The sequence below is a fragment of the Protopterus annectens genome, chromosome 14.part0 (assembly GCF_019279795.1).
Source record: "Protopterus annectens isolate FY-2018-M chromosome 14.part0, PAN1.0, whole genome shotgun sequence".
Taxonomy (NCBI): Eukaryota; Metazoa; Chordata; order Ceratodontiformes; family Protopteridae; genus Protopterus; species Protopterus annectens.
This window is the reverse complement of record NC_056748.1, coordinates 1,157,738,904-1,157,755,921: the sequence shown is the minus strand read 5'-3', so window position 1 is coordinate 1,157,755,921 and position 17,018 is coordinate 1,157,738,904. Positions and strand designations below refer to the sequence as shown.

Here is a 17,018-nt window from a genome sequence, read left to right as displayed (position 1 = left end):
GCTGTCATCAGTTTTGGCTTAAATATGCGGTGTGGGGTAATATATTGCAGTGCCAGTAGCACAACATATGGCCCACTCACCCCTGATGCTGGAAGCTCAGAAGACTTATGGGTATAGTCCCACACCAGTTACTAAGATTAATTTTCCAATACTAACACTACAGTGCAGTAAAGGGGGTGCTTCACTCCTGCGTGTGATGTGCTTCAGATGAGATGTTAAACCAAGACCCCACCTCCCTTAGTTGGTGGTAGCTTATGTGTATGTACAACTTACCAAAAGTAGTTATTCATTTGTTTACATTATTTTACACATAACTTATACACTTTTACATATATTTTTACTAATCTTCTTAACAACGCCTCCTCCTGCTGCTCCAGCCACTTTTTTACCTTGCTTAATACACTTTCCAGTCACCATATTTTTTTCTACAATAATTCTCCATCTAGATTTCCACAATAACGTACTACTGTAAGCAATATTTTATCCTGCTTATCTATATCACTCTCCATTTCCACCTTATATCTTCCATATGTTACCATATCCATACCAATTTCCTTAAAACATTCACATTTAATCTGTCCCTTGAACATCTCCCAAAACCCCCGTCATTTCTACATTTCAAAAATGCATGATATGCAGTATCTTCCACTTCACACACATTACACAAAAATGCATGATATGCGGTATCTTCCACTTCACACACATTACACAAAAATGCGTGATATGCAGTATCTTCCACTTCACACACACTGCACAAAAATGCATGATATGCAGTATCTTCCACTTCACACACACTGCACAAAAATGCATGATATGCAGTATCTTCCACTTCACACACATTACACGTTTCCTCTTGCACATTATGCAGTACTTACAGACAACTTATCTAATAATAATCTCCTCAAAAAAATGACTTTCAGAAACACTCTCAAAGTATTTTGCCATTCCTTTACGCCTCCTTTGTATGCTCATCTAATTGCTTCCATGGGTAAATAAAAACATTTTCTTTTATTAACTCTCTACACTACACCTTCCTTTCCTTCTAAACTTCTCTCGCTTGTATTTTCATCTTGTTCACAAATTCCTTCATGCCATCACTGTCACCTTCTTTTTTCCTTTTATTTGTCATCCCCTCCAGCCAAACATGATCACACATTTTATATAACACCTACTTATTAATACTCCTCCATTATCTTTTATATTTTTCAATTCCCAAAACAGAAGCACTGCTGTTATATACACCACCAAACTCATCAAATTCAATCCCTCATATTATTTACTCCTGTATATAGTTCTTCATTAAATATGGGATATAACTGTGATCAAAGGTGTACTTAAGCATACTCACTGTACTCAAACTAGTACATTTTTTCAGAGAATCTCTTGGAAATTTCAACACTCAAAAAGCACAGAGTACAGAGGTAAACAAAGAATGCCTGTGTGAAAGGAATACAGATCTAGAAACAGCTTTTTATGGGAATAAATGGTAAAAGTTGAAAATAAGATACTACCTTCCTATATGTATTGTGGGTAGCACTTTGAAGGTTAAGTAGATTTTTTTAAATGATCGGTAGGTGGTGGGGCAACAACACTAGGTTTGAGTACAAAATTTAATTTCTGGCTACACCCCTGATCTTGATCCCTAAATGTACTAAAGACAGACTCTTAAAACAACATATAAACGTTTCAAGAAAAGCCAGTTGTTCTAATAAGAAAGCATTAATCATATGCAGCTCATTTATAAATGACATTTGAAATGTATTCCATCACACAGCAACTCTACTTCTTGTAAAACATCTTTCTGTTGGCAAATGCTCACACCTCCATTACAATATCTTATTTCTAATATGCTTACCTCATTCATTGTTCATCACATCCCCACAACCTTTACTTTTTTCTTTCTATATTTCATCACTACTTGTTGCAACTGAATCTCCACTTCGACTGCCATCTCTCTCTCTCATCCACCCATTATTTTTTCACTATAACCACTAAATCATCTGCTTATGACAAACAATGGCACATCCCACTCCCTCCTTTATTTATTATCTTGCCTCACTTAATTTGTTTTAACAATTACCCGTACATGTGTTCATTTCCAGGATAAACACACTTCTGCTTATTTGACATTCTGCTTTGGTCCCTTTTTCTGTTTTAACTTTTTCACTATCACTATAATCCATGTATTATTATACACTGATTTTTAATACTTTCACCACCTTTTCTCCTAAACCATACTACCTCATGATTATTCAAGCTTGAATGTGGTCAACAGTAACATTATCAGCTGCTTCAGATCTTACCAACTTCTCTCTTCTTTTCTTTCTCTTATTATACACTACCGCTTCTGTTATCACAACATCATTTCATTAACTTGTCCTCCTTAAATGTGCTACTCTTTAACAGGAAATCATGAACATTGTCAGCGTCTAGTACTATATCCTGCTGTCCGCTTAACTATTTATGGCAGACACCATAGCCTTGCCTCAATATGACTTTCCTATTTGGTACGGCTAGGCTTCTCTCCACAGACATCTTGGCCATCACGCCATCAACAATCCAGGATGGTGTATCCTTACACATATTTGTATGATGCCTCAGGTCTGCACATGCCAGGTATCTTTCTGCGTCTCCATTATATCATTCTGTACGTTTTAGTTTGCACACCCAGTACTTTTGAGATTTATTGTTTTTTCTCCAAATTATACACATATCTATCTAACAGTAGTACTTAATTTCCTTTCTGTGACTTCACTGTTCTGTACATGACAACTACTTACCCAAGAGTAATAGATACCTCAGCAACGTCTGCCATTCTTGCTTTACATTTCTCATTTTGCCCATAGCTTTATATAATATCAAAGTTTTGGTCATCTATATAGGTGAATACTGGGTTAATGATCCTGTGTGCATTTTCAAGCCAAACAATGCTTCCCAAGAATCAAACTCTGTACCTTGTGTCTATGAGGTAAACACATTAACCATTATGCCAACACCCAACATAATACTAAACAATTAGTCTACAGAATACTATACGCCTAGCCAATAATCACACAGTGACCAAGGGTGAAACTTAATCCTTGCACCTTATGTCTGCAAGGTGAACACCTTAACCATTATACCAACATATTCTGGGTATTTTACTTTTGGTCAGTTCAATGTCCAGATGTCAATCTTCTGTCTTTTGCTATTGTAGTAAGTTGACTATCAGGTATAGATTCCTGTGTATACATATTTGTATTCTTGGTACACTTTTACTTAATTTTTCATTCTTTAAGCAGTCTGTTTTGAGAAGCTGGTATAGAACCATACTACAAAATACAGAACATAAGAAAAAGGCAGTGATGTGACTTTCAGTCTTGTTTCCAAAGTATCATTTGTCTGTTATGTATATTATCTTCACCATGCATCATTCTCATTCTGTTTTGTTTCTAGAGGTTAAAGAAATAAGAAGTTATGTACTCACCATAACGTTCCATCTGAGTAGGTATCTTCATTTGTCTGCAACCTTTGGGATACGGATCCGATCTCGGATCCGAGCTGGCAACGTCTACCACAGCATAGATCCGAGCTCCTAGCTCCTCCCTTTACCCATAATCCCCTGCCAACCCTGACTGACCTCAGATCAAGTTTGCCCCATATAACAACTGTTACTATGTCCCAGAAGGGACTCATCTAGGACAACTCCTAGTCAGAATCGTATTGGTCGGGGGAAGGAGGGGGGGATGGTTGCAGACAAATGAAGATACCTACTCAGATGGAACGTTATGGTGAGTACATAACTTCTTAATCTGAAGTAGGCACTTCATTTGTCAGCAACCTTTGGGGCAGAGTCCCCAGCTACCTGAATCTTGGGTGGCCTTTATGGAAGGATATTCCGGAGCACTGCACAGCCAAAGGATGCCCTACCTCGGGAGACAACATCCAGTTTGTAATGGCCGATAAAGGTATGAGATGAAGCCCAAGTGGCTGCGGAACAAATATCATCCAAGGGAACCCTAGATCTAAATGCAGCTGATGTAGCAACAGCTCTAGTAGGATGAGAGTGGACTCCCTGAGGTGCAGGCCTTCCCGAACTGTGATATGCTAAGAGGATACAATTAGCTATCCACCATGATAGGGTGACTTTAGAAACTGACTTGCCTGATTGTCTATGACCAGCAGTTCGATTAATATAAACACGCAATTGTCTGTGCATGTCCAAAGAATGTAGTTGATACTCTCCTTTGTTCTGATAGTTGGGGAAGAACATGGGAAGATCGATTGATGTTAGCTTCCGAAGATAACTTAGGTAGAAAGGACGGACTGATCCTGAGGTAAACTCTATCCTGATGGAAGGCCAAATATGGTGGTCTGACACAGAGAGCCTGAGGTTCCGAGACTCTTTTAGCTGAAGTAATGGCCACCAGAAAGGCAGTCTTCCAAGAGAGGTATTTAAGATCAACCATGGCCGCCGGCTCGAAAGGGGGCTTTGTCAAGGCCTGTAGAACCAAACGATAAATCCCATGGGGGTACTACCTCCCGAATAGGAGGTCTGAGGAGGAAGGTACCCCTGAGAAAAGCTTTACAGAGCTTGGAGGTAATAAGAGGGCCCGACTCATGCCCTACATGATAGTGCAAAATCACTGCTAGTTGTACCTTGACTGTAGAGCAGCTAGCCCCCTGATGAAAGAGTGTAGTTAGGAAATCCAAAACTGAAGTTAAAGGCGCCGTAAAAGGATCTAAGTGATGGTGCTCAGCCCAGATGGAGAAACGTTTCCGCTTACTCCGATAGACCTTTCTGGTGGATGGCTTGTGTGCTGCTACTAGAATAGCTTTGACTGGTGAGGAAATTCTGGGAGTCCTTATCAGGAGTGGAACTGGAGCAACCAAGCCGTCAGCTTGAGGTTGACCAGGTTGGGGGTTGGAAGACCCAGAGGGTGAGTAATGAGATCCGGAATAGGATCCAGAATCCAGGGCAGATGAATCATGTGAGACCATAGGTACGGGAACCACGTCTGACGAGGCCAGAATGGGGCAATGAGGATCATCTTGCTCCCCAACTGACTGGCTTTCTGTAAAAGTTTTAGCATCAGGGGCAGTGGAGGGTAAGCGTAAAGAAGACTGGGAGGCCAAGCATGTACTAGAGAGTCTCTCAGGGACTCCCCCTGAGGGGGGATCAGAGCGAAGTAACTGTTGCATTTGGTATTTGAGGGAGAGGCAAAAAGATCGCAACAGGGTTACCCCCATCGGGCAAACACTCGCTCCGCTACTAGAGGATTGAGAGACCATTCGTATGGGGTCAGAATTGTACGACTGAGCCTGTCTTCTAAGATGTTGGACCGTCCCGGAATGTGCGTTGCAATGAGAAAGCGGTTGGTGGATATCGCCCATTCCCACACTCTCATGGCCTCGCGACAAAGAGGATAAGACCTGGTTCCCCCCTGTTTGTTGATGTACCAGACAACTGACATGTTGTCCGTTGTTACCGCAATCGTCCCAATCAGAAGGCGGCTGTGAAGTGCCTGCAATGTCAAAAGCACCGCCCTCATCTCTAGGACATTGATATGCAAGGAGGTCTCTATGTCGTTCCACGTGCCTTGGACCATTCTGCCTGAATAGTGCCCCCCCACCCCAGGCGAGAGGCGTCCGTGGTCACTGTGGCAATGGGAGGAGGCATCGAGAATGGGCATCCCGTGGAGGCTCGGAGACTGGAGCCACCACACGAGCGACCTTCTACAAGGCCTGCTTAGGGGAATGGGATGAGACAGAGTGTTGTGGGACAGGGACCATTGTACCTGGAGGGTCCACTGTAGAACCCTCATATTTAGACGGGTTAAGGGCAGCAGAGAAATTGCTGCCACCATGGATCCTAGAGCCCACAGGACCAAATCCGCCGGTGGGGCTTGGAGTTGGAGGATGGCCTGTACATGCAACCTCAGGTTCTGAAGCCGATCTGGAGTCAGGAAAGCAAGCATTAGTCTGGAGTCCAATCTCGCCCCTATGAAATCTATTATCTGTGTAGGAGCCAGAGAGGATTTGGCCATGTTGACAGTCAACCCTAGGCGTGGAGCAAGATTGAGGAAGTAATCCCTGCATGAACAGAGTAGATGCCTTGTTGGGGCGATGAGGAGCCAGTTGTCCAGGTACGGGAAGACCTGAATTCCCTGGAGTCTTAGGTGGGCTGCTATTACTGCCAAGACACTGGTAAACACCCTGGGGGCTGAGGTGAGACCGAAGGGGAGGGCCCTGAACTGGGGCCCTGAACTGAAAGTGACTGGCTCCCAGCCGGAAGCGGAGAAACCCCCTGGAGCATCTGTCCACTAGAATGTGATAGTACGCATCCTTGAGGTCTATCGAGTACATCCAGTCGTTCCTGAACTTTTCTTTGGGGACTGCCAGGTTCAAGAGAGAGAGGTCAAGGATGGGCCTCAAGTCCCCTGTCTTTTTTGGCACCAGAAAGAACCTGGACTAAAACCCTGATCCGAGCTGATCTGGGGGGACGGGTTGGATGGCTCTTTTTTGTAAAAGCTGCTGAATTTCTGTAGCAGCCACCTCCCTCTGACTGGGTGGTACGTCGGGGAGGCTTTTGGTTTTGGGGTTTACAATAAAGGGAATTTGGTAACCTCTGGATATTATTCGAAGCACCCAGCGATCTGTCGTTATGGACTCCCATGTTGCTAGGTGCCTCGAAAAACGTCCCCTGACTGTCTCCAGAGAGGAGCAGTCGGGCAACCCCTCAGGGGTTCTGTGTGGGTCTCTCAGAGAAGGGTTCTCTGGACCCAAAATTCCTGGGACCCCATCTGCCTCTAGGGTGGCGTCCTCCCTGTCCTCCTCTGCCACGAGAGGACTGGTTGTCCAGAGCAGACTGGGATTGCTGCGATTTCCGGAACCACATCTTCTTCTGACCCTTTTGGTTCTTGGAAAAGGACCTCTGGGGAGCAGAGAAGTGGACTCTGACGGGAGACAGAGTCTTCCCGTCTTTCTCGCTCTGGACTAAAGTGTCGCGAATGGTTTTGCCGAACAGTGCAGAACCATCAAAGGGGGCATTCATGAATGACGCCTTAAAGGGTTCCGAGAAGTCACAATGTCGGAGCCAGGCTTGTCGCCTCATGACCAGGCCGACTCTGCCAGCTCTAGCGGTTCCCTCAGTGGCGTGAGACAAGAGCCACATAGAGGTGTTAGAAATGGAATGTAGAGTAGACATTCGGGAGGAGTACAGTTGTTTGTCCCCTTCCGACATGGACTCTGGGGGGAAGCAGCATATTTTTTTATTAGATCCCGCTGCATCCGGATGACGTGCGCCATATAGTTCAGTGCCCTTAACGAGAAGGTTGCTGAACAGAAGGCCCGCTTCCCAAGGCGGTCCATCGCACAAGACTCCTTGCTCGGTGGGTGGACCGCGGAGCTCTCCTGAGCCAACTCCCTCTTGGTGGCCGCCGCCACCAACATGGCATCCACGGGGGGACCTCTGCTCCAATGGGTTCTCTCTGCAGGGGCACGCAAGATCCTATCTGGGCGCTTGGGGACTGGCTCTACAGTGTCTGGCTCCTTCCAAGCCCTGGTGGAAATAAGGTCCACCAGGGGGTCGAGGGGAGGGGACACCCAAGAGGTAGATAGCTATGCCTCAAACGCCTCTAGGAATACGGACTCATTGGAGGAAGCCTTGGGGGCAGACCAACCCCCCTAATCCTAAGCATTTCCATGATGTCTCCAAAGGAGACATCCTCGGGGGGTGATCTTGGGGAGTCTTCCCCTTCATCTAAGTCCGTATCTTCCGTAAGGGACTCGGGGGAGTCCACGTGCCTCCTCTTACACTTAGCCTTGTGAGGAACCTCCTTGGGGGGGCTGTCCGAGGAAGCCTCACCCGCAATGTCATGTTCACAACACCCAGAGGCATTGAAGCAGGCTGCCCCAAAGGCCGGGTGATGGGAGCCTGAACCAGCTGAGAGGGAGTGCAGGGGGGAGCCGAAGCCAGGACCGGAGGCCCAGATGCACTCAACAGTACCCTCTCCACTGCAGCGAAAGCCGAGAAGGAGCCATCCTTGATTGGATCCGAGAGCCTACTCCCACTCGGATCCGAAGCGGGGATCGGACCCAGGGCCGAGACCATCGGATCCGAGGGACCCATTTGCTCCGACCGGGACGGAGCCGAAGGCACACCAAATCCCTAGGATCCGAAGCTCGGTCCACGGCTCCGAGAGGTCGGATCCGACAAGCTCGAGGGACCAGCCAGAACCGAAGTGCCCAGCACTGTCGGCTCTGACCCGCCCCCGGATCCAACGCGGCTCGGCTCTGAACGTTCCGAACACAGAAAATGGGTCGGAGAAGGAGCGATTGGAGCAAAAAATGGGGTCAAGCTCCCCCCCAGAGGCAAGAGCACTCCCATCTGCAGTTGGGCCTGGATGAACCTCCTCATCATCTGGTCCATGTCTGCATCTGACATACTAAAAGTGGACCTCGAACAGGCCACCGAGGCAGGCCTGGAGTGCCGCCTCGATGACCTCGATGGGGACCGGGTAAACTCCTCCTCGGGTCCCGGTGAGAAGCAAGGGGACCAGATCCGAGGAGGAGGCGACCCAGAAGCTCTGGAGGGAGAAGCCCGTTTGGCGGGCAGGGCCGAGGAGGAGTCCTCGGCCCGCTGCTTATGGTGCTTCTCTCTCCGCTTGGCTTTCCTGGCCTCCCTATCCTCCGGAGCCGAAGCGAGAGGTTGAGTCCTGACTGGAGGAAGGGAGGCAGGAGTGGCCGCCACCGAAGGCTGGGTAGCGGCCACAGAAGCACCGGAGGCCGGAGCCGGATCTGGGGGCAAAAGGCCCGCCAGAATCAGCTTCGACCTCTGGTCCTTAAGTGCCCTGGGGTTGAACGCCGCACAGATCGCGCATCCAGAGGAGAGGTGTTCAACCCCAAGGCATCTAACGCACCGAGTGTGGCCATCCGCCGGTGAAAGCTTATGGCCACACTCGGTGCACTTTGAAAAAGTGGCTTTAGGGGCCTCCGACATTATAAAATAAAGGAAACACACCCACTAGGCCCCTATACACGCCACATACACACACTACGACCAGCGAGGGCAGGGAGGAGAAGGACCACAAATTAAATTAAATTAAATTTAAGAGAGGTAAAAAAAAAAAAGGCTATAGGGAATGCCTAAATAATCGCTCTCACTCACACAAAGAGAAAGGAAGAAAAATTGAAAATTTTTTTCTCACAAAGTTCGACTATACCAGGAGCTCAGGAACATAGCTTGTAGCTTGAAGCACGGCAAACTAGATCTGAGGTCAGTCAGGGTTGGCAGGGGATTATGGGTAAAGGGAGGAACTAGGAGCTCAGATCTATGCTGTGGTAGACGTTGCCGGCTCAGATCCGAGATCGGATCCGTATCCCAAAAGTTGCTGACAAATGAAGTGCCTACTTCAGATGTACACTTACCCATAACAGTAGATGTTCAAATTCCTCACTGCTGCAGTAGCCCTTAGCCTATATGGGTTATTTTCCACCTAGGAAACAATAACCAGTCAGCCTTCAAAAAGCTCTGAACAACCCCCCCCCACACACACACACACACACACACACCTTCACTCTGACTGCCAACTGGAAATTAGCAGTCAGAATTAAGCTTTTGTCAGGAATTTCTTGCCCATACACAAGACAGAGGAGCCTAATAATCCTGAAATAACCAACCAATAGAAATGATAAAACGTATAAAAGTAGAAAGTAATACGGTCCTTCTTTACATCTCAACTACAACTATATACAAGGTTAAGGGGATGGAGGGTGGGTGGGTGTGGCAACTGCAGCAGTGAGGAATTTGAATACCTACTGTTATGTGGAAGCACAACTTATACAGCTGTACTAAGGTCATCATTCCCACTGCTGCAGTAGGCCTTAGGTTATAAAGAATGAATATCAAACCCTATCCATCCTGGGAGGAGAACAGCTATGAAACCCAGGAAATCCTGGACAATGCTCCTAGCAAACTTTGACATGGACAGAGAACAGAAATCCATTTTGTAATATTTTGTAAACATATGTACAGAGGACCATGCAGCTGCATCTGGAATGATGCTGGAGTCTACCCCTTTGTAGAATGCCATGGAGGAAGACAAGGGTCTGTAGATTTGGCATGGTGACAAAAAATAATAGCTGAAAACAACTGCTTGGAAAACTTCTCTTTAGACACAAGATGTCCCTTTTTTTGTCTCTTAATAGGTTCATGGCTCATAGCTGAATACTAGGCTAATTGCTCTGAAGGGACGTAGTAAACCTAGCCAATAATCCAAGATCAAAATCAAACCCTGTACCTTGTGTCTGTGAGGCAAAGACTTTAACCATTATGCCATACCCACCCCATTAACAATTCCCATCGCCTTTTGACATGGATGGATATCTAGATTAATAAGCAAGTACCAGACTAACTGCACTTTTTAAGCTTAGGTAATTTCCCTTACAGGTGACAATTAAACCTTGTATCTTATGTCTGGAGGTAAGCACTTTAACCACTGCACCACACCACCTTGGTTAAAATCTCTCAAAGTCACTGGTGTCGTCATCATCAAATGAGCAGTTCTGAATAAATGAGTCAAGTACTAGACTAGCTGTCCTTGTGGGCCATTTCAAATCTAGTCAATTTCTCTTTCAAAGGTGAGGATCAAACCCTCTACCTTTTGTCTGTTAGGTAAACATCTTAACCATTATACCAACACCAATCATTAGAACCAAATCTTCAACCCAATAATAAGAAATAAATATCTGACTGCCTTTTCTAAATGGCTTATTTCTGTCAAAATAGTACCTAAACTGGTTATCCACATCCAAAGTATGCAGAATTCTTTGTCCCTGGTTTTTAGGTTCTGGGTAGAAAACAGAAAGACTGATGGTTTGGTTCAAAATATACCTGAAATGCACTTTGGACATGAATGATGGATTTGTTCTTAAAGATACCCTATTCCTGTAAAATGAAATGGGGCTCACCCACCATGAGTGCCTGCAACTCATAAATTCTTCTTGCAGATGTCAGAGCAATGAGGAAGTACAGTTTTCCAAGTCAAGAAACTTAAATCAGTTTAGTGGGCATGTTCAAAAGGTACAGTTCTTTTTACGAGGTCACTTCAGGTGTGAACACCTTTTAGTAACGGTTTTACTACAAACGGAGAAGAAAGAGAGCAGACTTACTGAAATGGCTGCAAGATGGACCTTTATAGAGAAATACGAGAGGCCAGAGGAAAGTAACTCACACAAATATTTCAGTACTAGTGGTATAAAATCCCTGATGGGCCACTAGTTATTGGTTAAGCACAAACTAGAAAAATTGCTTCCATTTACCAGTACATGGTTTTCTTGTTGCAGACGTTCTTGCCTCCTTTAGTACATGCTGCATGTACTCATGAAACAAGTGCCTAAAAGGAATTAGAACTGAATCATGCGGGAGTTGATTGAGAATGGGGTGCATCAGTCTCCCACTGCCTTGTGTGAAAAGATCTAGTTTGTGAGGATGCTTATGGTGCATGCCTTTGGCCAGTTCCATAAGGAAGAACCAGTGTTGTTTGGGTGAAAAGTGGGTCACTATAATGATTTTTAAGATATCCTTTTGAATCTTCACAACTACCTAGGATATTAGTGGAATGGGTGGACAACATTCCCTTCCAAGAGAATGAAAATACATCCATTTTCCAAGCTTGCTTGCAAGGATCCATGGAGCAAAACTTGTTTAGCTGTCTGTTTTGAAAGGAGATAAACAGATCTGTTTGAGGCATTCCCCACAACTGGGTCAGTTCCTGGAAGACACTCTTGTTCAATTTCCATTTGTGAGGGTCTGTCCTGGTCCTGCTCAACTTGTCTGCCACAGTGTTATGCTCTGTTGAAATGTACCAAGCTTGGAGGGTTAAGCAATGCTGCAGAGCTAACTCCCAAGCCATCATAGCCATGCTGCACATGGGGTACAGCCTTGCATACCTCCCTGCTTGCTTATGTACAACATGAGGGTGGTACTGTCTGCAATACTTGATGAGGTCCAGGTAATCACAGAAGTTAGAGATACTTCAAGGCACGGACACCAGACATCTCCTTTACACTGATGTCCTTTGGTCTGCTTGAATGGGTCCATAGGTCTTGCAGCTTTACCCCATGGAAACTAACCCCCATGCAAAATCTGATGCGTCTGTGGTAAGACACTGGTTTGGGGTTTGAGGGGAGAAAGGGAGACCTGGGTTCAACTGAATCTGTCATCTTCTCCACTGTAATTTCCTTTTTAGAAAGTCCTAAACTAGAATTTGACATTCCAATAAATATAAATGTTAGGTCTATGTGTTTTTTTAGAAACCACTGAATCATTCTCATGTGCAACCCAATTAGGGGAATCATGAGAATCATAGAAGCTTTAAATCCTAGTATTCTGAGAAATTCTCTTTTAGAAATCGGAGATGGATTGAAGAAGTTTAAGAAAAATTACAGATAAAAATTTACCTTCTCTTGTGTCAAAAAGGCCTTTTGAAGAGAAGAATCTAGAAAGCAGCCAATAAACTCAATCATGTGTGATGGAATTAAGGAGAATTTTGCAATATTTACCTGGAAGTCCAGAATGGTCAAAAAAGACATAAACAAAAGTTATCTACTCGCATAACGCTAGGTCCATGTTGATATCATACGTCTGATTTGAAGCCGGGAACATTCAGACCTTAGGATCCAAGGATCAGTCTCCTCTTCTTACCCATAATGCCCCTCCACCCAGACAAATCCTCAGATCAAGTTTGCATGCCTATTAAAAATACCTCTTCCTATTACATACTAGCACAGACAAAAGAAAAAAAATCCTGAGAGGACAGCTGAAACAAGCAAAGACTAAGACAAGGCTGCGATCATATCTAGTACGGTCTAGAGCGCCCAATACAATGACAATTTGGTAGGGGGCAGCAGGAGGGAAAGTTGGCATGGATGGAAGATGACAGAAACAGATCTAGCATTATGGTAAGTGCATAACTTTCATAACCAGCGTTTTTTTTTCCATCCATCTCAACTGCTGGGACGGAGTCCCCAGCTATGACAAACCCTGGGCAGGCTCACAGAAGGATATTCCAGTGAATGGTGAAGCCAAATGAAGCTTGAGACCAAGACTGCAGGTCCAACTTGTAGTGGGAAGTAAATATTTACCAAGTAAACCAAGTAGCCCAGCACAAATATCATCAATAGGAGCTCTACAGAAGAAAGCTGTGGAACTGGCAACAGCCCTAGCAGAATGAGCTTTAGGCTTGTGGGGCAGAAACAATCCTTTGGCTCTATAAACAAACATAATGCAACTGGACAACCACCTAGATAGATAGTGAAACCTTGGAAACACTATTTACCAATTTTGCTAGAAGAAAAAAAATTGATCAGCTTTCCAGAAGTTCTTAATCCAGTTCAAACAGAAGTGTAGTTGACAATGAAAATCTAGCAAATGCAGTGTATATTCCACATTATTTGAAAAACTGGGGAAAACATGGCAGAGGAAAAGACCCAAATCTATTCTGAAACATAGCTCGGAATCATTGAGCTACACATCAGGGGAGGATACGTCCTCCAACACTGAAGGGGAGGGGAACCACACAGATGCCTCAACTGATCCCAAGAGGAGGAGTTTGTTACACCCTTTGGGTTCAGATACAGACGAGGGGGGAGGAAACACAAAAAATGTCAAACCCATGGAGGGTTTGGAAGGTCCGTTAAAACTGATGATAGGACATTAATAAATAGTATGAATGTACATAATATTCCATCTGTACACCTCAATGATTTACAAATTAAAGTTCTTAAAGGGCTTAATGTTGTTCCTGGCTTTTTTGTTCCAGAATACACTTTAGCACAAGATGTGGTCAATTTTTGTCGTTTACTTAATTTGAAATTGTTTTTTTGAAAATAACACTGTTCAGGTAGTTCCAGGGTTTAGATTTAAAAAATCATCTTTTGTTCCACCTATGTCACATCTAGTATCCACTTTTCAAACTAATGTCCTGAAGGATCTACATTGTAGCCTCAAAGATTTTCAGGTAACTTATAACAACCTTTCTAAAGAGGAGGTACAATGTATAGAGGAACTTAAGAACAACAAAGAAATTGTTATAGTACAAGCAGATAAGGGTGGGGTGGTAGTGATTCAGGACAGGGTCAACTATAATGAGGAAGCAATGAGACAATTGAGGGATAAAAAATATTATATGGCTATGCCATTGGAGCCAACTAGTCACTTCAAAACCAAAACTGACTCATTTCTGATACAGGGCCAGGAAGAGGGTATCATCACGGAGGCAGATAGACATCAGTTGTCGGTTTCATCTCTGTGTAAACAATATTTTTATCTTTTACCTAAAATACATAATAATGTTAGATGCCCCCCTGGAAGACCAATTGTATCAGGGCGTGGCTCAATTACTAAACCCTTATCTGAATATTTGACTTACTATCTAAAACCACTACTACCTCTATGGTGTCTAAAAACCACTTAGATAAGGCCACTTTTGAGACTGAATAACCTTTTCTATTCTCTGCAAATGATATAAGCAATTGGTCAGATTTTCTGACGTCCTTGGTCCTGTGTAAATAAAAATGCAACTGTCCATGAACGTCCAATTGATGGAGCTAATACTTTGCCTTGTTGCTAGATTGGAGAAGAATACAGGGAGCTCTATGGATTGATTCAAACTGCACTATGAACACACCTTTGATAGGAAGGAGGGATTGGTTCCAAGGGAAATTCTATCTTTGTGGAGAATCAAGTATGGAGGATGAACTGATAAGGCCTGTAAGCCTGAAACCCTCAAACCCTCCTAGCTGAGGTAATGGCAGTCAAGAAAAAGTCTTCCATGTCAAAACATTTAGAGGACAAGTAGCAGCTGGCACAAAGGGGGGAAGAATCAGAGCTGCTAAAACTAAATTTAGGTCCCGGCAGGAGGAGGTTCTCTTATTGGAGGTCTTAAGAAATAATACCTCTTAGGAATGCTTTGCATAGCCTATGGGACATAACATTAGAGCCCATTTCTCTGACATGAAAATTAGAAATGGCAACCATCTGAACCCAGATAGTAGCTGCAGCTGCTCCTCACGCAAAGGTTTCAGCAAGAAATTTGAGAATCTTTGAAATGGGTGCAGTAAAGGGATCAATCTCGTTCTTGTTTGCCCAACAAGAGAACCTCTTCCATTTACTAGCATAAAGTTTCCTGGTAGTGGGTTTGTGGGAGAAAATCAAAATGTGTTGAACTGCTAGGGAAATATCAGGAAGCCTGGCTAAGACTGGAAGTGGAGAAACCAAGCCATCAGCTTGAGAGTTTGGATGGAATTGTGAAGCGCACCCAACTGATGCATCAGGAAATCTGGGACTGGGTGCAGGATCCAAGGCTCTCCCTGCAGATGAGGTCAAAGGAATAGGAACCATATCTGACAAGACCAGTAAGGGGCAATGAGGATTATCTTGCAACCCAGTGACTTTGCTTTCTGAAGAACCTTGGGGATGAGGGGGAATGGTGGAAAAGCGTAAAGCAGTCCCGGGGGCCAATTGTGAACAACTGCGTCCCTGGGTGACTGTCCTGGTGGTAGGACTAGGGCAAAGTAGCTGCTGCATTTGTTGTTGAGGGGGTGGCAAAAAGATCGCAGCATGGCTGGCCCCATTTGTGAAAAATCAAGTCTGCAATTTCCTGTTTCAGGGACCACTCATGAGGCATCAGAATTGCCCTGCTGAGTTTGTCTGCTATCACGTTGAATTTCCCCGGAATGTGCATTGCTATCAAAAAAGTTGGGAAAACATCACCCATTGCCATACTCATAGATCCTCTGATAAGACCTGGTTCCTCCCTGTTTGTTGATGTACCATACTACTGACATATTGTCTGCTTGAATTGCTATAGTCCCTGTAGACAGAGAGTCTTGAAGTACTTGCAACGCCAGAAGCACCGCTCTCATCTCTAGGGCAGTGATGTGCAAATTGGTACTCGTGTTGCTGCCAAGTCTCTTGAACATTCTGTCACAGATAATGACCCCCCCATCCGGAAAGGGTCCGTGGTCACTGTGGCTAAGGGTTGGGGAGTTAGAAACAGCCTGCCCATTTTCACCAGAGGGGAATGAAGCCACCATTCTAGATTCTTCTTGCAAGACTCCGTGATTAAAATCTTATGTAACATGGGTAAATCCTGAAATGACCATTGAGCAAAAAGGAGCCACTGCAGAATTCTTAAGTGGAAACGTGCCATAGGGACCAGAGTAATTGCTGCAGCCATTGAACCCAAGATTTTGAGGACAAATCTTGCCTGAATTCTCTTTTTTGCCATGAGGATTGAAACTTGATGATGAATCATTGACACCCTTTCCTGAGGCAGCTTTGCTATCATAACCCTTGTGTCTAAATCTGCCCCTATAAATGTAATATACTGACAAGGTAACAAGGCAGACTCTTTGTAGTTTATGGTGATGCCTAGTTGTGAACAAGTGTGAATTGTGGAGTCCCTTGCCTTGATTAGCTGATGCTCGGTGGTGGCAGTAAGGAGACAGTTGTCTAGATATGGAAACACCTGGGATCCTAGATGACTCAGGTGAGCCATAAGTACTGCCATGCACTTGGTGAACACCCTGGGGGCTGCAGTGAGACCAAAGGGCAGAGCTCTGAACTGGTAATAACTGGCTCCCACCCAGAAATGTAGATACCTCCTGGATCACCAGTCCATTTCTATGTGGTAGTACGCATCCTGGAGATTGATAGAGCACATCCAATTGTCCTGACCCAAAAAGGGAAGAATGGATTGCAGTGTTACCATCCGGAACTTTGTTTTCTTGACCGATTTGTTCAGTCTGCTGAGATCCAAAATGGGCCTCCAGTCCATTGTCTTTTTTGGAACTAAAAAGAACCTTGAGTAAGTTCTGGACTCGATTTGGTCTGCGGGGACTTCCTGAATGACTCTTTTTTTCTAGGAACCTTTGAACTTCTAGGTTTGCTTGATCCCGAAGATTGGGTGGAACATCTGGCATTGACCATTGTTTTTCTGTAAGGGGTGATTGGGACAATAGAATTTTGTAACCAC

General features: G+C 44.6%; 1 protein-coding gene across 2 annotated transcripts in view; it reads right to left on the bottom strand.

Annotated features, from left to right (window-relative positions):
* The window catches only part of LOC122789471 (microsomal triglyceride transfer protein large subunit-like), a 1,260,333-nt gene that overhangs the window by 1,168,695 nt on the left and 74,620 nt on the right, over positions 1 to 17,018 (bottom strand). The window lies entirely within an intron of this gene.